At 40.6% G+C, this 21599-nt stretch overlaps 1 long non-coding RNA gene across 1 annotated transcript in view; it reads left to right on the top strand.

The window, feature by feature from the left end:
* Window positions 1–20828, top strand: part of LOC112674878 (uncharacterized) — a 43404-nt gene extending 22576 nt beyond the window's left edge. Inside the window, exon 2 of the long non-coding RNA XR_004804886.2 lies at window positions 13368–20828. This is a non-coding gene — a long non-coding RNA (uncharacterized LOC112674878). The remainder of the gene's footprint in view (window positions 1–13367) is intronic.
* Window positions 20829–21599: the final 771 nt, after the last annotated feature.

Raw genomic sequence — 21599 nt, 5'->3', positions numbered from 1 at the left:
CCCCCCCCCCATACAGCAAGTCCTCAGTAAATAAAAGTTGACTGAATGACTGAAGGAAAGTAGTAGGGAGTGTATATCTTGGAATCTTTTGATTCGCTCTAAATTATATTGCCTAGAGAAGCCTGGGTGGCTCAGTGGTTGAGTGTCTGCCTTCCGCTCGGGCCATGATTCTGGGGTCTGGGATCAAGTCCCGCATTGGGCTCCTTGCGGGAGTCTGCTTCTCCCTCTGCCTTTGTTTGTACCTCTCTCTCTCTGTCTCTCATGAATAAATAAATAAAATATTTTAAAAAATTATATTGCCTAGGGAGCTGGCTCACCATGTAGGCCTAGAGCTATTTTATATGATCTTAGGCTTCTGTGCTTTTGATGGAGATTGAGGTAGACCAATTCTGTATTTTGTGTGACCATTTTTCTCAAAGGACATCCTTCTTCCTTGGAGGAGCCTGTGGGATAGAAAGGGGTGAGGTAAGGAATACCTGCTGTTAGCATCTGGTTCACTATGAGACAGCAATCCCAAACAATTGAGATGGAACTCCTTGAGGGAGTAGGGAAGCTTTTTGGTGTCATTCTTTCCTTACCAGAAGTGGGATCTCCTTTGATAATCACAAATAGGAGCCTCCTGGGAGTTCACAGGTACTGGGAGGGGAAGTAATAATAGTAGTTTGGGCTAACTAGAATCTTTTATAGATAGTCCTAACGCTCCCAAAGTCATCATCATGAGAATTCTTAAGGCCTCCGTGGAAGGGGAAACAGTGTCTCAACATGTTTATTTTGTAATTATGTTGAATTATCAATTACATTTATTGCTGAAACTGCTGAAAAATCATAAAGGTGTTCTTATTTTAAGAGTGAGGGGCCATTGGATATAAAGACAGTGTTGACTATTCCTTCCTTTATTGCATCTACTGTTTACTTCAGGAAGTTTCTAAAACATTCCCAGTACATTATTATGTTTCCCTTTGGCGTTGGTCAGTCAGTATCTCTCCTAAAAATGTGACTTGAAAAGTTAAGAAATTACTTAAGTAATTGCCTGCTCTTCAAGGACGTCTTGAATATATAAAATATTAGCATGTTGCCTATTTATTTAGAGCTGTGACTAAAGCTCATGGCAGATCTATCTTCCTCTATTAGCTGTTGCTGAAAGACAATGGAAATAGTTTAACTTTGAGACAAATCAACTCTGAGCCAGACTGAGCCCAGAATTCACATTTCCACCCACATATTCCCCCAAGTTCTGTTTCATGAGTGGATTATCTCTGATGCTCCTTTATCTGATTTCTAGAATCTACTTCTGTCCTCAGGCACATTGTCAGATAGAGGAAAACTATGTGCTGTGTAGCTACTGAAATCTGTTCCTCTAACAAAACAAGGTCAAAATGACTTAAAAGTCTAATCCAGGAAGACTGCTCTCAAAGGCGTAGAATTTTGGTTTTATTTTTTTTAATAAAGATTTATTTTTTATTCATGAGAGATGCAGAGAGGCAGAGACATAAGCAGGCACCCTGCGGGAGCCCGATGTGGCACTCCATCCTGGAGTTCCAGGATCACTCCCTGAGCTGAAGGCAGATGCTCAACCACTGAGCCACCCAGGCGTCTCGAATTTTGGTTTTTTATGCTTGATGGTTGAAAATGTGGGTTTGCAAATGAACAAACAAACAAACAAATAAAAGCAGAAACAGACCCATAAATACAGAGAACAAACTGGTGGTTGCCAGAGGGGGAGGGCAGGGGGTTGGAGCAAAATTGTTTAAGTGGAGTGGGAGGTATAGGCTTCCAGTTTTGGAATGAGTTAAGTCAGGGGGATGAAAAATACAACATAGGGAATATAGTCAATGGTAATGTAATAGGGTTGTTTGGTGACAGATGGTAATTATACTTGTGGTAAGCGTAGCATAACATATAGAATTGTGGAATCACCATGTTTTACACCTGAAACTAATGTAACATTATGTGTCAACTGTAGTTTAACAACAACCAAAAAAAGAAAAAAACAAGAAAAAGAAAACAATGAGATATATTTTAAAATGTGGAGTCAAATATACCTGGAATGGAATCCTGGATTTGCCTCTTCAATAGCTTGAATCAAGTTGCTCTCCTCTTCTAAATTCTCATTTCCTAGTATGGAAAAGGGAGATAATTATGGTATCTACTGCATAAGATTATTAGAATTAAATGATCTATTACATGGAGAGTTAGCCCATATATAGTAAGCGCTCAGCAAATGGCAACCATTATTGTTCAAAGTCTGGAACAGAAGATTTTCTTTTTAAACAATCTCAGAATGTTCCTGTTCAACAAACACACGTGTGTGGCCTGGATTCTGCTTCTGGGCCATGATGGAAGCTGTGGCAGTAATGTCCCCACACCTGGTCGGCCACATTCCTGGCTCTTCCCTGAATGTCCAGCTTCTGGTTTAATTGGAAGTTAGGACACAGGGTCAAGAGACTCTTGCACCCTTTTTCATAGCCAAGACCAGAGCCCAGCAGGAAGGTGGGTGAGCCCTGTTGCCAATCCCAGTTGCTTGTGAAATTCCTGGCTGCCTCTGTACCTAACTTTCAGGGATTGGGTGTTTTGGGGACAATACATTCCCAGCAAGTAGAGGTGGCAGCTGAGCCCACTGCCTGGGGCTGTGCTGGATTTCTGGCCCTGCCCCCAAACTTCTAGTGCTCTTCTGGATCAACCAGAAGTTCAGGTGTGGGGTGGCCTGGTGGTGTGTGTTTGGCCTCAGAGAGTGGGTGGGGTGCAGTGGAAAATACTTGAGCAATGAATCTAGAGGCCCTGGGGAGGTTTTTTTGGGTTTGGGTTTGTTTTTTAAATGGAATTTTACATTATGCCATTTGTCCCTTTTACCTCTTCTGAGCTTCCCAAGGGTTCCATCCCACCAGGAGTGTAAAGGCCACTGCAGATGAGTTGTGAAAAGAGATTAGATGAAAGAAGAAGTTGAGATGAGAGTCTCTTCTAGCATCTCTCTGATGTTCTCTCTCTTCCTAGTATTTTTGCACTTTGTAGTCTTTCTAGAATGGCCACTCACTTCTGGCTATCCACAGAAATAGAACCTGAGGTTAAAAAGCTGAGGAAACCTCAAAATTCTTTTTTTCATCTTTATTCAGGCTTCCAATCCTATTTTCCATTCTCTTTGCTATTATTCTTTCTTAGAACATAGGACAAGGGAGCTTTTCAGGAAAACCTCAGGAAAAAAGCCAAAACAGAAGGAAATCAGGCAGTAAAGATGATGGAGAGGAGGAGGAAGGGAGTGGTGCCGTTCAATCTCAAGTTAGCAGGACATGGTCCTGAGTTAATATGGAGCTGGCAAGGCTTTCTGTGACTGTAGTTGATAACACTTTATTGTATAACTAAACATATAAATTCTGAGCCAAAAAAAAAAAAAAAAAAAGAAGGATAAACGTGAGGTGAGGGATGTGTTAGTTAACTAGATGGGGGAATGCTTCTACATGTATAGTAAATCACTGTGATGTACACTTTAAATGTCTTACAATTATCTAAAAAATTATTGAGAAGAGTAAATATTTTCCTTTCATAGGATTATGTTATTTATATGGATTTATATAATAAACTTTCCAAATGCTATTACAATAGTAAAAGACACTGCTTTGAAAGAATCCTAGGTATCTCATTTCCCCAGCAGAGGGGCAGCTGCCCATAGCCAGGAAGTGGCCACTATCTTCCTGCCTCCCATGCTAGGATAGTGTTGGGCACATACTAGTGTTTCATAAACCAAATTGGTGAAGGGAAAAATCTAAGGAAAAGTCATTTGTTTGTTTGCTTATTCTAGCATCCTTATTGTCTTGATGGTGATCTGATTTAGAAATCTATTCCCCTTATTCTCCTGAGGACTAAACTCCCAGAATATTCTAATTAAGACAATTTTTGGGGGGTCCCCATTTACTGAGTACTTCTGTATCAGGCCTTTAAATATCCTTGGTGCTCAGTACTTGTCACAGGTGATACCACTTAATGCTTACACAGCCCAGAGATGTGGGGATCCCGACTGTTGTGCACAGCATCCTGCTCATTGCCAGGACCCTGTACATCTTCAACAACAGCAGCAACAGCTGTGAGAGGAATCCAAGAACCAATTTGTTGGAATAAAGCAGAACAGGGCTTTCCCATATGGTAGATGTATCTCAGATGGCTTTATTAGATGTAGGATGATTTTTCTTGTAGCCTAAGGGCTTTCTGGAGGGAATCTGAAATCTTTTCACTATGCCCACATCATTGCCAGATGTGGATATAGTAAAATAGACCTTATCCTCTGTGTGTGTGTGTGTGTGTTTATGCACGTGCGCATATGTGTATTTGTGTAAAAGTGGCAAATTCTGGTTCCCGTAACAAGTTTTAGTTTATGTCACTTTCACTTTCTTACGCAAAAATTCTTCTTGAGCCTTTCAAATGTGCAGCAGGACTCTCTCCCTGCCCCGTCAGAATATGTTATGGATTATATCGTGTTCACCAAAATGTAAAACTGGCGGCAGTAAAATAATGATAAAACATGGTAATTTCATAAAGGGCCTGTTAGTCTTGTATTCTAATGGCAGAATGTAATGGAAGGCTCGACCAAAACTTAAAAATTCATAATGATTACTGATACCATTAATCAGAATGTGCCATGTGAATAGCTCAGGGATCTGTTGTATTAAGCTGTCATGTGGTTGCAATCATACCTTTTTAACTGCCATCAGAGGTAACTGTCAGCAACACCATGTCTTCTCTGCAGTCTATAGCAGCTTCAGGTCCCCAGGGTTCCATCCTGAGTCCAAGGTGATTTGTACAGTACGCTAATGACCTGCTGATTGTCTGCACAAAAGCGTAATCGTACACTGTTCAGGCAACACTGTGATTCCACACAAAAGCAAAGGACTGTCTGGTGTCAAAATAATACCATAGTCTAACTTTGATAAAGGTTTTTTAACTGACTACAAGATACTATTTGGTGCTAAAGCATGTGGCAGAAAAAATGTTTATTCAAATAACTAATATAGTTGGCAGCAGGGTAAATTTCAGGAGTGTGTGTATGTGTGTGTGTGTGTGTGTGTGAAAAGGATGTTGTTTGATAGCTGTTTCTGGCTAGATTATTGGTTCTAATTTTTTTTAAAGATTTTTATTTATTTATTCATGAGAGACAGGGAGAGAGAGAGAGAGAGAGAGAGAGAGAGAGAGGCAGAAACACAAGCAGAGGGAGAAGCAGGCTCCATGCAGGGAGCCTGACGTGGGACTCAATCAGGGTCTCCAGGATCAGGCTCTGGGCCGAAGGCGGCGCTAAACCGCCGAGCCACCTGGGCTGCCCTTGGTTCTAATTTTGAAAGGTATAGAAACTAGCAAATATCTTTGTTTCAGTTAGATGTTTATTCAAGTTGGTGATTATTAATGCACATTTTAAATAATGTCATGAAGGGTTTTCTTACTAGGTAGTAAAAATGTGTGATGAACACTATATTGATCTATTTTCCTATTATCTTTTGACCTACCTTTTGGTCTGCCTCCATGAGCAGGTCTGGGGCTGTGGAGAGCCAGATGAAGTCATCTCTGTACTCTTCCATGGGTGTGATTGCCCCACAGTGTCTCCCCTCTAAACCTGAGGACAGAGAAGAGAACCTCTCCTGTGCTGGAAAAATGGAAATCTACTGAAAATCCTAGCCTGCTCCTCTTTTTCCCTGCCCTCATGTTCCACTGGTTGCAGTCTAGCCAATATGTGTGTGCCTAATAGATTGGTTCTTCCCTACGGGGACTTGTCACCAAGTCATTTATCTGTTTAGTGATGGAAGAGAATTCCTGCTGAGACTCTGACCCGGATTCCAAAGCTAGATTCCAAGACTTGACTTGTTTGCTGGTTTCTTCATTCATTTGTTTATGCTTTCACCCATTTGGTGACTGATTGATTGATTGATTGATTTTTGTTTAAATTCAAATTACCAACATATGGTATAACACCCAGTGCTCAGGGGCACCTGGGTGGCTCAGTGGTTGAGCGCCTGCCTTTGGCTCAGGTCGTGATCCCGGGGTCCTGGGATCGAGTCCTGCATCAGGCTTCCATAGGGAGCCTGCTTCTCCCTCTACCTATGTCTTGCCTCTCTCTGTGCTTCTCATGAATAAATAAATAAAATCTTAAAAAAAAAAAACTTTCTAACACCCAGTGCTATTCTCATCATGTACCCTCCTTTTTTTTTTTTTTTTTTTTTTTTTTTTTTAAAGATTTTACCTATTTATTCATAGAGACAGAGGCAGAGGGAGAAGCAGGCATCATACAGAGAGCCTGACATGGGACTCGATCCAGGGTCTCCAGGATCACGCCCTGGGCTGCAGGCAGCGCTAAACTGCTGCACCACCGGGGCTGCCCATGTACCCTCCTTAATACCTATCACCCAATCACCCCATCTCCCCACACACCTCCCCTTCTGCAACCCTTTGTTTGTTTCCCAGAGTTAGGAGTCTCTCATGGTTTGTCTTCTCTAATTTTTCCCCAGTCAGTCTCCGTTCTTTCCCTTACAGCCCCTTTCACTATTTCTTATATCCCATCTATGAGTGAAACCATATGATAATTGTCTTTCTCCGATTGACTCATTTCACTCAGCATAATACCCTCCAGTTCCATCCACCCATATTGGTGACTGTTTTAAACCTTTTGTTATATACCGATACTGTGCTAACCACCAGGATGATGATGGTGAATAAGATTTGGCTTTGGCTCTCAAGCCCCTTGTTATCCTATAGGAGTCAACTGGTTATTACCAAATGCTTAGGAGACTCTCAGGGATTCCCTTGTTAGCTCAGTTCTGAAAGAATTTAAAGAGAATGTGAGTTGCAACATGTTGACAAAATGAAAGCTCTTCCACTAGACTGTAAGCTTGTTTCAGGCAAGAAGCACCTCTTCTTGCTAATTATTTATAGCTCTGAGCCCAAGAAGGACAAAGAGTGTATGCTCTATAAAATGTTGAAGTTTCTGTAATTTTGGAATTAGAATTGAATTTTGAAATTTGGAAAAGAATCTTCAGCAATGGGCAGTAAATTATAGATGCCAAGAGTAGGGGCTTTGGGGTCATCTAGGAATTTGGCCTCTACTGATAACAGTTTCACTTAGTAACCAATAAGGGCCTTCACCCCATCCAATTTATTTGTCCATTTCAAAACATATGTGCTTAACACTGATGATATGTCAGTGCATGTGCTAGCTGTTGTGGATTCAAGAGTGAACAAAATGGAAACAGGATCTTTCCTCATGTAGCTCATGGTAGAGGGGGTATGGGTATCTGAGAACAGATAAAGAGAATTCCAGTAAGATGTGTTAATTTTTGTAAGAAATGAGTCCTCCTTGGTGACTGCCAAGGGGAGGGGCTAGATGGTTAGGGAGATGAGTGCTGCAGCCTATGGAGACAATGTGTCAAGCCCTGGAGGCGAAAATAATCATGGTACATTCCAAGGGCTTAAATATATATTCAGAGTCATTGAATTGTCATCTTCAAGGAGAGGAGCTTGAGATGAAGCTGGGAAACTGAGTAGGGCCAGACCTTGAATGGCCTTGTAGGGAATGCTAAGTGGTCTGGACTCCACTGAAGACTAAAGGGAATTTACTGAAGGAATTTGAATGGGCAGTGTAACAATTTCATTTGTGTCTTTGATTCATTGCTTGGATGATGTATTGGTTTTTTAAAAATATTTATTTATTTATTTATTCATTCATGATAGACATAGAGAGAGAGAGGCAGAGAGAGAAGCAGGCTCCACACAGGGAGCCCGATGCGGGACTCGATCCCGGGACTCCAGGATTGCGCCCTGGGCCAAAGGCAGGTGCCAAACCACTGAGCCACCCAGGGATCCCCTTGGATGATGTATTGAATGGAGGATGGAGGAGGTGAGAGACACACTAGTTAGGAAGGCTCTTGCAGAAATCCAGGTGGAAAATGGTCCGTAGTGACTGCAGTATTGTGGAAAATACTTAAGCTTGAGAATTCAATAAGACTTGGCTCTAAATATTAACTATCTTTGTGAATTTTTAGCAAGTAATTATTTTACAGAACCCCACACTTTCTTCTGCAAAATGGAGTAATTTTGCCTATCTGATGAAGAACTTAAATGGAATACTAAGTTGCCAGATATTACATTACACACTGAAATGACAGCCCCTTCTTGTCCTAACAGTAATAGTCCTCCTTCCTCTTCACTTGTATTTCTTCTCCTTTAATGTACAACTATGTGCTTTTATTATTTTTTAAGTCTTTAAAAATTTATTTTTTCATGAGAGAAATGGAGAGAGGTAGAGACATAGGCAGAGGCAGAAGCAGGATCCCTGCAGGGAACCTAATGCAGGACTTGATCCCAGGGCCCTAGGATCACACCCTGAGCCAAAGGCAGACACTCATCCACTGAGCCACCCAAGTGCCCTTTATTATTTTTTTCCAAGGTTTTATTTTTAAGTAATTTCTACACCCAACATAGGGCCTGAACTCACAATCCCCAGGATCAAACGTCACAAGCTTCACCAACCGAGCCAGCCAGGCACCCCCAACTTTGTGCTTTTAAATAGGATCTTTTGTTACTGTTGTTGGTCCTTTTTATTCCTGGACCCTATGTATGGAGAAGGGTCCTCCTTTTTCCTTCTGCCTTTGTGACTATTGTAGTTCTCCCAGAGTGTTCTGGGCCATCTGAAGTTGCTTCTGTGGAACACTTCATTCTGGTCTGTGTGATGTGACAACCAACGAAAACCAAGCTTGGTAAAGATGAAAATCTTTACTCCTTTCCCTTTTGGAACTTTCTGGTAACTGCACTCTCTTCCTCATACCCTCGGAATGCAGCTTTGGTATTATCTTTGGCTGTCCTCGGGGCTGCTTCTTAAGCACTTGTGGAGAGAGAACTTTGTATTTTTTACAGAATAGACCTTATTTTCACTCGGAGAATATTCCAAAATCCTGTCATATTTTCCTTTCTGACATCTCTAAAACTCATCTTTTCCCACTGGTCTCCAATAGCTAAAATCCTTTGCCATATTTTGGATCTCTTTTTCTTCTTCTTCTTATAACTACCTTCCTGTGGTCTCTGTTCTTGAATTCTGTCTCTGTTAAAGCAATCTCTTTAGTGCCTTCGTTACAACATATTTTTAAAATGCTCTCCACAGTTTCTATCATCTGCATTAAATCTGGACTTTAGGGACATGCACTACTCTCACTGCCTGATTATTTTTTCCCCTCCTCGTTTCTTATATTTCTTTTTAATTTCTTAATACCTGACCTTATATGTTTTCTTTTTATTTTCCTTATTCACTTTTTTGTTTTGTTTTGTTTTCTTAGGCAGTTTTCAAGCTGTCTGCTCCATAGCCAAGGACATTTTCTTTCCTTTATACATGCCAAATCCAGCTTCAAACAAGTTGTATCCTGAAACCCCTCTCTTGTTTTCCTCATTGCTTTCTTCCTCATTTGCTAATGTCTCCCTTTTCATGATGATGGCCTTTTCTTTATCAAGTGATGCCATTGCTATATAATAGAGTGTATGTATATGCTCTTTTGATATAAGCAGATCTATTTTTTTACTAAGGAAGGTCTCAGCTATTAATTGACTTAGATCCATTGTCTCACCCCCATTGCCACTACCTTAAGGGTGACAATTATCTTCCATTTAGTCTCACTGCCTCAGCTCTGTCTTTCAGCTGTTCTGCCCTTAACATAATTCTCAGGATGTCTTTCTGATCTGGTGTCTTTCTGTTCTTAAGCAAAACAAAATGACAAAGCTTCCAGCTTTCTGGGCTGTGGAATGAGATTTACCTTCCTTAGGAGTCCATCAAGAATCTTCATATCATCGCCTCTCCTCACCATTCCAAATTCTACCTGTCAGTTTTTACTCCAAATCCTAAATTCCAGTCACATGGAACTGCTTGAGGAAGCAATTTGCTATATACAAAGATTGAGAGTGAACTGTTACAGACCAAATTGAGGCTGCAGGATTCTTTGCCATTAAAAATAATAATAATAAAGTGAGACTAGTAATGTCTACCTTTTTTCCCTTTTACTTTTCCCATTTTTCCCAAAGACTTTATTCATTTATTTGAGGGAGTGCAAGCATTAGCAGGGGGAGGGGCAGAGGAAGAGGGAGAGGCAGAGAATCCCAAGTAGACTCTGCCCTTGGCACAGAGTCAAACATGGGGACTGATCCCATGATCCTGAGACCACGACCCTGAGCTGAAACCAAGAGTTAGATGCTCAACCGACTGAGGCACTCAGGCACTCAAATTTGCCATTTTTCCTTTAAACCAAAAGATTTCATGTAAGAATCTCTCTCGTTTCTCTCAGAAAATATGGCAGTGCATCATACAGCCACCTGGCAACAGAGGGTTGGACTTGAGTGGTGGCTGCCCCTTTAGATGAAAATAGGCTTTTCTTTTTGCTGGTTTGACCACTTTGTTTTGTATCCTTGACATTGAGGCAAAGTGTCATTTATCATTGCTCTTGTGTTTTGTTTGCCTTATAGTATTATGAGAAAAATCATACCACATCCCTATAGATAAATAAAAGATGGGCAGATGCTATTTTGTATTTCAAGAAACATATGGGGCCTACTTTACTTTTTTATTCTCCCAGCTGCTGCAGGCATCTGGATTTGCCTCTCTGACAAAGTGGCTTAGCAGTAGGGTCTGTGTTCAAATCCTGGTTCCATCGCTTGCAAGCTCTGTGGCTTTGGGCAAATTACATTACTATTCTCTGCCTAACCTTCCACCACAATAATATATGCTTCACAAAGTTTTTGTGACGATTATGTGAGGTAATCTATGTGGATAATTTAGCAGAAAGGTTGGAACCTGGAAAGAATTAATAAATCTTAGCTACATTGTTATCACTATTATGATTATTATTATTCTATTTTCCCAAAATCTCAAAGTGGGAGTATCAGAATCACGAGGGAAATGATGTGGGGCAGATTCTTTTGATGCCTATTTAGACATACCTTTCTAGTATCACTTTTGTCACTTACTGGCTTTGAGCCTGGTCAAGTTGTTTAACCTTACTATACCTCCATTTTATCATCTGTAAAATGTTAACAATAACAATATAATAATAGCATCCACATCTTTGGTTATGATGCATCATTTGAGATAACCATACACTGTATATCATAGGTGTCAGCCACATAAGAAGTGTGCAGCAAATGGTAGCCATTATAGTCATCAGCTGTCCTGGCAACATTTTACCTCTATTGCCCAGGGGAAGTCACCCAACAGTTGTGAGGTCTCAGGGAGTCAGGTGATCCCTTTGCATGTGATATGTGGTACCCATACATCTATATGGGCTTTTCAGAAATTGAAATATAATTTACCTACCATAAAATTCACTCTCTTAAAATGTATAATCAAGATCACACCAAGTTGGGACACCTGGGTGGCTCAGTAGTTGAGCGCCTGCCTTCAGCCCAAGGCATGATCCTGGAGTCACAGGATCAAGCCCCACATTGGGCTCCCTGCATGGAGCCTGCTTCTCCCTCTACCTGTGTCTCTGCTTCTCTCTCTGCCTCTCTCTCTCTGCATCTCTCATGAATAAATAAATAAAAATATTAAAAACAAATATTGTTGTATAATCATCACAATGAATTCCAGAATGTTTTCATCAACCTCCAGAAGAAACCCCATACCCATTAGCTGTCATCCCTCAAGCCTACCCCCCACTAATCCACTTTCTGTTTCTGTGGATTTGCTGCTGTTTGTCTTTAGGACTCTGCCTTCTGCCCTAATTGTCAAGAGCCTTTTGATATTTGGGCTTGAGAGGATGTTCCCAGAACAGTCTTTCAGGGGAACTTTCCAGTTGGCTCCAAGCGCTGATAGGTAAAGGTGTGATAAGCAAAACATAGAGGTGGTTCCAACACCCCACATACCAGGCTCCCCCTGGGAACCTGTTAATATTCCTGTGCCTGCCCTGGAGCCACTGGGCCAGACAGTTGTCCAGGAGGGGGAAATTACTACTCAGGTACTACTCAAATACTAGAATCTGAAGAACATGATCCTCTCTAGAGCAAAGACAATGTGTTATGCTCATGAAGATTTACTTGGGCCGGACTGTAGACTGGGATTGAAGAGATTTAGGCTCAGTCTTGGTCCTACCTTTCACTCAGTCCCTATGTGACACTGGGTGAGCCACTCACCTTTTGGTTTGCCTCTTTGTAAAGTGAAGACTTTGGACCAGGGCAGATACCTGGAATGCAGACATGATCATTGGTATCTGTAGGAAGGTTTTTTTTATGGGCTTAGAAGTCAGTTCTAAAGAATCTTCTTTATGTGCTCTGAGTATATAACTGCTTTCTCAGTTCTATAGCTGGGCCCAGCAGTTGTTCAGATTATTTATGACATGTAGACAAAGGTGCTGAAGCCCACTGTTGGGAGTTTTGGTGGTTGGTATGGAATAGTGTTGAGATTCAACAAGAAGCATGGGAAGCCCCTCCTCTTTCCTTGCTCATTTCCCTTCTTCTCTCTCCTTCCCATATTCCAGTAATTATAAAAATTACAAGTAATTTTAAATTGCAGATAGCCCATGGGAATGCTAAAGCCACCAGCTGTTAATACTCCAGTATGAAATACTCAAATCTAACAGTGGAAGACCTTTGGTTTAATTAGTCTCTGTCATATTAAAGACATTTGGGTGGGCAGATAATGGCACATGCACATGGGGTTCCTGAAACCTGAAGAAGGGGACAGAGTGGTAAAGCAAAAGAGAAGATGTTAGTCAAAGACAATTACTGATGTGACAGTTTTGCCCAGTATCTGGGCATTGCACTATAATACACCTCTTGTGATGCTTTTAGTGGAGCTGCCCTAAACTAGTGATGCTTCATCTACACCATCTTTCTGTGAGGTTCTTATCATTCTCCCTTATTTTGTTAATGACTCTGAGAATCAGTCATTTGGATGCCAGGAACTGAGTAGGGCTTGGGTGACTGTGCTTCTAATTTTTCATAGGGTCTTAAATCATTTGTCTCCAAATATTATTATTTATTCAGCTCTCACTGAAGTCACAGAATCACAGCTCCATTCAGGTCAGCTCCGTGAAGAAACGGCAGCAGCTCTTGGATTCCATGGACTCTCCTTTTTTCCTAGTATGTCCTTCCCTAGCCCACTCATTCTACATCCTTCCTGCATGCAGATTCACTTGTATTTAACTGCAATTAGTTTTTCTTCTTTGATAAAACAAGTGAAGAAATAGAGAATCCTTAGGCATACTTTGTGTGTCCCTGTAGTCTCTGCTCCATTGTTTGGAAAACCACAGACTTCATCTAGTTGCCAATGTATCCATCATCGGGGTTTGTTAAGTGGTGTATTTACCAAGATCTTCACTTGAGTAGTGGCTTAACTTTTTAATCTTTGATTTATAATTTTACAGTTGCTGAGACGGGAAGGAAAACACTTCTTTGGAGGAGCATGACCTTTTCCGATATTGTTTCCCACCACTGCCACTGAACTTCCTGAATCTTGGCCCCAGACACCATCAGCAAGAAGACCTTCTGGCTGGGCTACCTATCCCTTGAGAAAGGAGGAACATCAACTGCAGTTTCTCACTAGATTGCCTTCTTCATTTCAAGTAATGGCTGCCATCAGGGCCAGATTAAAGACAGACCAGCTGGACAAAACTGGAGGACTAAACCTATAAGGGCACCAAATTGTCCATAGAGTGCTGAAACATCCATGGAAATATAAAGATGGAAAATAATACTAGCACTTATTTTAGGGAGAATTCTGTGTGGAATTGGAAGGAATGTTTTGCTAAATTCCTTAGGAGTAGAAAGTAAGGAGTAATCAAATATAGAGGAGCATGGGGATGTTTTATTACAGGGCTTCTATTGGTCCTACTGAGATATATAATTTGGGTGCCCCATCTGGATTGTTTGTGACCATGGAGGGTAGGAAGACTACCCCAGTGGTTCTCCTGCTTGGTTCTTCACCACACAGAACTTATTCTGTCCACAAACAAAGATCTGGCACGTAGTGGTTTGAAGGAAACACCAATTTATTAGTCTACATATCTCCACACTGTAGGGCTTGAAAATGAAAACATAATCATAGACTTTCTTCCATTTCTAGGATGTTAGCCCTTAGTATATCTTCATTCACTTGAGGGTAAATATTAACTAATACAGTAGATCAAGTCAAATAAAGCTTGAACTCCTTGCCTATGGACTGGGTGATCATACTCTGTGTTAATTTGATCAATGGAGACAGTAGATAGAGTTGAGATCTTTAAAAATATTTGGCTGAGGATGGTATTACTGGTAATTTGCAGATGAGGATGTCAAGAAACATTCTTAGAATCATGAAATATGGAACTGATTGTCACATTAAAAAATTCAACAAATAGTTAAGTATCTGCTGGACACTGGAGACTTAGGTGTAAGACAGACATGCTTCTAGGGAGACTGGATAGTGCAGTAGTTTGAGCATCTGACTCTTGACTTTGGCTCAGGTCATGATCTCAGTGTCATGAGATCAAGCCCTGCACTGGGCTCTGCACTGAGCATGGAGTCCGCTTGGGACTCCCACTCTCCCTCTGCCCCCCTTCACCTCCCAGCTCTCTCTCTCTCTCTCTCTTTCTCTTTCTCTCAAAAATAAATAAGGTAGACCTGTTCCCTACATCATAGAGCTTACATTCTAGCTTTCTCTTGTATGTGAACAACAGTGGCCACAACAAACAAGTGAACACAAAGATATTCTCAAGTCCAAGATTCCAATTAATATAGCAATTCTTATTGCCTTAATCAAGCCTGGTCGAGCAGTGCATTTATAAGACTTAAAAGTCTACATTCTATAAATGCTCTCTGAACCTGCCTGGACTGTTTCCCTAGTGAGCTGTGTAAAATTCCATGGTGCCAGAGGAAGGGGTTAGGTTTAGTTAGGGCTTCTGGGGAGAGAGATCAAGTGACATGGGTCAGGAAATATGAAGGGATAGAATTCAAGAAACAGCTATTGCTTCTATTCTATGTGGGGAAATTGTAGGGTGAAAAATACTAGGCTGGGAACTGTGAAACCCAGATCTTTATTCTAATACTAATGACCTATGTGACTGTGGGCAAGTCATGTCACATTTCACTTGGAGGCCTCTTAGGTGATCCAAGACCCCTTCTAGCTCTAAAAATGCCAACATCAGGCCCCAGTCTACTGGAAAACTTGCCAGTTTCTAACTCAACTTTTCTTAAGCAGTTAGGTCAAGTAGATCTGCAATAGACACTTGACTGATTTTTTGTTTTGTTTTGTTTTGTTTTTAGAGGAGTAGGATACTATGAATCTGCTTCTCCCCTTAGGAGTTGAGCAGATTCTATAAACATTCCCTGTAGAGCTCACAGAGGGTTTTACCCTCCTTTACAATTTCTTCTAGCTGTGTCTTTCTCCCTCTCCTTTCCTTGATCACACTTCCACTGAGCATATACCATGTGAAATGTACCAGATGTGTGCTAGGTTTGGAGATACAAACTAAACCTGACACTTTTCTACACTCCAGAAGCTTTCCCATGAGAGAGTATAAAACCTTCTTCCTTTCATCTGCTGACTTTTCTTTTGATGCGAATCAGTCATGTCCCAGAGAGTGTGCTGGTGGCCCTACCAGGGTAACCAGTTCTAAGCCCATTCTTCTCAAGCAATTTTGAGTTGCCTTGGTATACACATCTAGGTAATCACTTAGACTAGGGTTACCATGAAAAGATCTATGTCCAGATATAAGGAAGAGAAAGTCATTTACTTATTGGGATAAATCTGTAGAAGAATGGTCCTCTATACAGTGATGGCCCACTGTCTACCCCATCTCCTGCAACCATCTCTGCCCAGGTGGGGAGAATCTAGGTGATTACTTACCAAACTTTAAAAAAACCTCTTTCAATAAATAGACATCTTTCATGCATACTGCGTTTCATATATTCATAATGGCTGGTGGCCTCTTTACGTATATGTCTCAATATCAGATGGCTGATAGGACTTACAAGAGAAGGGAAACAAAGGGCTTGGTAACTCACATATGTGCAAAGTTGACCCTGCAATAACTGATGGCATTCAAATATTATAGTGAGTGTCACTCCAATTAAGCAGAAGTGGTATCAGTAAATTTACATAACTCTAAACATTCTAGTGGAAAAGGGCACGTTCTCCCTCCCACCCCCATGCACTAAAAGAGCTGTAGCAGAAAAGGAAATGTTCTGTGGACCATCTCAGATTTCCAAATATGTGGATACTGGCCCTTGTGAAGGACAAAAACTACAGATAATGGGGTGGTCTTTCCAACTCCCATTTGCATAGTCTGAAATTTTATAGCTCTAGCCATTGACTCTAAGCCAATTTACATTTGTTTTCTTTATCCCTCTTGAGAGAAAATAAAAATCTTATTTTTCCAAGCAATTAAAACTCTTCTGCTTCAGCTAGAATGAAAGAATTAGGAGTTCTGTCTCCTTGTATATAATTGCATGTTTCATCTTTGTTGTTTAATGATTGGCAGAAAACTGATAAACTCAGACATCTCTGAATCAGAGGTAAATGTACTCTCTTGGTGGCTCCATTGCTAATTTGTTTGACTATTTTGCAGGATTTCTTACTTTGTAATGGAAAGGTTTATTAAATATGAGGGGTGAAAAGCTTTCTGAATACTAATGAACTTATTTGCCAAAACTTAAATGTTCCTTCTTATCAGTGAGTGCCTGTCTCACTTAACAGGATCCAAATTGAATAATGAAGAAAATTAGACTATATTCTGCTCTCAAGGGACGTTGTGTGTGAACTGTAATAGAATAGTGAGGAGGGAAAGGGGTCATGTTTTAGAAAAAAAGAGTAGAAGATTTGGATGGTATAAGAAAGGATTAATTCAGAGAAATCCACTTCTTTTCATACTCATAGTAATTTAATGAGCAGGATTTCCCACTGCACAAGTGATCTATACTTTTGGCTAGTTTAGAATGAGAGTTAAGTCATAATCATATGGCAATGCATGCTAGGTTTCAATGGTTAAAATTTACTAACCTTATTCCAGTGTAAGTCATTACATACCTGTGATGGAATAGGAAAATCAATAAGTTTGAAGAATGAATGCACATCTCCACAGGAGTACAATAGGGAGATAGAGTTTGAGAAATTGCCCCAATCTTGCCTTTTAGCATGGGGCAATGAGGCTGTCCCTTGATTAATATACATACTTCCATTACCGTGGTGTTACTACTAATAAAGTTAGTACTGATTAGGATGACCTTCCCTTGCCAGCATTTGAAGGGCATTGTGATACAGTCAGATGGCTGCCTTCTTAGACCAGGGACCCAGGATGGGAGAATGTCAGCAGCCATAAACTTTAATATGGTCAAAGACAGACTGTAGGTAGTAAATTAAAGTGATGCAGGGAAAATGAAAGAGAATGTGAAGATGAGACTGTGCAGGGGAGGGGTGGGAATTCATTCCTGTGAGGCACTTGAATAAGAAGGTATCTATTGAACAAGGAGGATGTAAGGAAAGGCCCCAAAGCAGAGAAAATAAAGGGAAGAATGAATGTTTCCAGAGTTTGCTAAAATTAATTATCCTGAGATTTCAGGAGAAAGAAAGGCAGATCAAAAGAAAGAGAAATCCCTGCAGCTGGTGAAATTTCAAAAACAAAACAAAACACAAAATTTTTTTAAACTAAAATCATACTCTTCTAGGAAAAGAGGCTGGGCATTAACAGAAAGTTTGATGACAGCAGGGTTTGTGTTTAGGGATTTGCTTTCAGTCTCTAAGAGAAGTTTTCTGTGACATAGATTCAAAAGACAATGTTTTTTTTGGCCATCATTCGGGACTTCAACTGCAAAAGGAAAAAAATGGCCAACACATCTCAGAAAAATGCCAACGAACTGTGCAATATTTCATCTGAGATTTGTATTATCCCCAATTACGTTTTTAAAAAGATAGAGAGAGAGAGAGAGAGACCTAGTGTATTTGATTGCCTCTGTGGGAAGGTTTGAGAATTATAAACTCAGATTTCTCCCTTGGAGTGAAAATTTGCTATTAAAAATTCAGTAAATAGAGAGTCTGGGGACATTAAGATTCATCTTCATCGTTTCAAATCATGATCCACCTCTTTGGAAGAAAAAGTTGGAAGTCAGAAAGTAGGAAGGAGGGGGTAAAGAGAGCACTGATGGGGGGGGTGAGCAAGAAGGGGAAATGAATACTGCAAACCCATTAAGACTACACAGTTTGTGGGAAAATGAACAATAGTTTGAAGGATAAGCAGATCATGGGGAATATGGGATAATAAGACATTTAAAGGTTTATTTTACTTATTTTAGAGGGAGAGAGCTTGAGCAGGGGGAGGGACAGAGGGAAAGGGAGAGAGAGAATCCAAGCAGACCCTCCACTGAGAACAGAGCCCGATGGGGGACTCAATCCCATAACCCACAGATCACGACCTGAGCTGATATCAAGAGTTGGACACTTAACCAACTAAGCCACCCCCGTGCCCCAAGAGATAATAAGACATTTAAATATAGGAAATTACTAGGCAAAGTGAGGATAAATGAGGAATTAATGTGGGAAGATGAGGAAAGGAGGAAGTAATTGGAATGGAAACAAAACATGACTAATGGCTGTAAAGGGCAAGTTTGGACTCTCAATGGCATGCCCTCTAACCTTTGGAGAGCACACACCATCTAGAAATAAAGGGGGAAAAGATGAAAGAGTTCATGGTTAACATGAACTCATGAGGACAGTAAAGGAAGCAATGTGCATCATCAGTCCTCAAGAACAAAAGCATTTCTGGAACATTGTATTCATCTATGTTCTCCACTCCTCTATGAGCAGAATCATCTTCATCTACCTTTACAAAAGGTTGAATTATAAAATGAGTGCTATTAAAGGAAAGAAATGCTAAGCATTATTAGGAGAAGTTGAAGAAAAGATTTCACCGAGAGCAACTGTAGTGAGGACTAAGCAAGGAAAAAATTTTGAAATTCAGCCACTTAATGAAAGAACTGGGAGATAACTTACTCAAATAGAAATGTGGGCAGTGACAAGGGAGGAAGTTTTAACTGTTGTAAATATTTTAGAATATCTTCTTCCACAACATTTTTTTTTTCTCATAGAAATGAGTGAGATTAAGTTAAAAGCTTCTGGGTATTGCTTTGAACACTTTGGATGAGAGGGTTTATAGCGACGCAAGTATTCCCAATAGTAGAAATCACATTAATTTTTCAAGAAGACTAATATCTGGAGCAGATCTAAATGCCTGTGATTATCCTTTTGCTTTCTTGTGTTTGTGCAGGGGATTCCTTTCAGCCAGACAGTACCAGACCCCCTTCGGAGGGAAGCTGATAAAGTAATTTAGGTGGAAAGGCCTAATGAGATAATGATGCTAAGGCCAGTTAACACCTAATAAGAACATAACCACCAGGGATGATATTGTTGCTTATTAATTATAATGATGATGTGGAGGAAAGAGACAAGGTGGCACTCATTTAGCAGAGAGCACTCAGGAGTAAAGCTGTTTTCCCAAAGGGCAAGATGCAGTCAGTTAGAGTGAGAAGTAGGGCAACATTTTGCAGAGTTGGAAATTTATGGCCATTGGGTTATGCCTGTGGCCGCAGAGCTAAAGACCAAACAAGAGGTAACAGATGCCTTCCTGAGATGGCCTCAAGCTGGAGTGGAGATTGCTGTGGTTGGGGGCCAGGCCATGCATGCAGGCAGAGACTCCAGGCTGATTTTTGGGGACAGTCTGCTTGCCTTAGATTCCACAGTGGTCATTCGCAGGCAGACAGGCAGGTGTCCAGAACTGGACTGGGCATGCTTTCCATTTCCGCTCCACTCAATCCAGTGAATCAGACCCATGGGGCAGCTCTACAATTGGTGTTAGAGCCCTGCCCTATCGAGGGAGTCCAGAAGGTCCTCTTTGGTCCTGTTTTTAGAGGCACAGATCTAACCTTCATCTGCTAATTTGAATTTAAGGTTGCTTGGTGTTAGTCACTGCCTCCGCTCTGCTTCCTGAATTCCCTGTGGGCCTGGGCACCTGTGTGTTCACCCAGGGCAGGGGAACTGTAATATTAATTCACTGCAGATACACTGTCTGCATTAATCACATAGCAGGAGTCAAGAATGTGAGGAACAAACAGTCATGTGAAAAAACATGGAGATTTTGAAATCTTGTGTGTCATTAAGGGAGGTGTAGAAACTTGAAATCCAGGACCAAGCTTGGGGAGCAGATTTGTGGTACAGGAAAGACCTTGAAACTCTCTTTCTTATTCATTGTCTTTCCTCTCACAATGTGAGTCTCTATCTGGATCCTACGCCCTATGCCATCAGTCACTTCTCTCTGGGTCTGGAGATACCACATTTACAATGATGGGGGTGGTTTTCCATACCTTTCTGTGCTACTAATTTTATTAGCTGGATGAGCGCCATTTCACAGGATTTTCTTTGTTCTATGTGATGATGTCACTGACTCTGCCATAGAAAGGAAATAACATTCTCATCATTAACTTTTTAAAGCAAGTATATTTTATTTTTATTAAATGTGTGGTTTGAGAGTGGCAAGAAGTGAAAAGCACTGGACTGGAAGACAGAAGGTGTACCTCTAGTCCTGACTTTTATACATATCAGACCTGTAACCCTGGGTAAATCTTTTGCTTTTGTGACCCTCGGCTTCCCTGTACACAAAATGAAGGGTTGGTAAGGATAATCTTTATGGTTTTATAGCCATTTCCAGCCTTCAAATTCCATATTTATTCATCTATGTTCATAAGAATCCTGTATCTATTAAATCTTTATGAGAGAAGTATTTGGTAAACTCATAGGATGATAAATATTGCTTTAAATCCATGATTCAGAATGAACAATAAAGGTTCAGGTTACCAATGAACCAATGGTAGAACTCTTTATCAAGCATTAACTATGTGGCAGCAACATGCCAACCTTAAAGGCAAATGCTTTACAGGTGAGCAAACAAAGCTTGCAAAAAGTGAAATAGGTAATTCAGGATCATACAGTTAATAATGGGATGGAGCCAATATTCCAACCCAGATCTCCTGAAACCCTTCACCTTAATGACCGCTGTGTGTATCCCTCTCCTTTTAGAACCCAATACTTATGTCCCATACCTGACAGCGCTGAAGTTTTCTTCAATCACAGTTGTTCTTAACAGGTGATGGGAGGAAGGAGTGAGAAGGGAATGCTCTGAAAAATATCCCCAGTTAATCCTGATACACACATCTTTCTGCCTCTACATCCACTTTGAGATCTCACGTAGAGTCATACTACCATAATTACATAAATAGTAATTTAAGTAACTAGAAAACTTTCTGTCACACCAAGTTCTCATTTCTGCTTCTCTCAACAAGGCTTTGAGATAGACAAGGGAATTGGACACAATTATTTATCTTCCAAATGGGAAATTGAAACAAAGAGAATTGATTAATGCAACTTCATGTACCCAGTCCTGTCCCAGAATTGACATGAGAACTCACACCTTAAGACTCCAGCCACCACAAGATGTTGTCTTTTAGCCAATTCAATTAAAAATGTATTTTGTATAGGAAATACATTATTATGTTCCCTACTGGAGTTTCCTAGTAGATATATCATTTTGGTGACATTGTTTTATTTGGAATATCTGTAAAATCAGCATCTCTGA

Source organism: Canis lupus, chromosome 14 (assembly GCF_003254725.2).
Source record: "Canis lupus dingo isolate Sandy chromosome 14, ASM325472v2, whole genome shotgun sequence".
Taxonomy (NCBI): Eukaryota; Metazoa; Chordata; class Mammalia; order Carnivora; family Canidae; genus Canis; species Canis lupus.
Note: the sequence above shows the minus strand (reverse complement) of the source record. Positions and strands in the feature narration are given on the sequence as shown.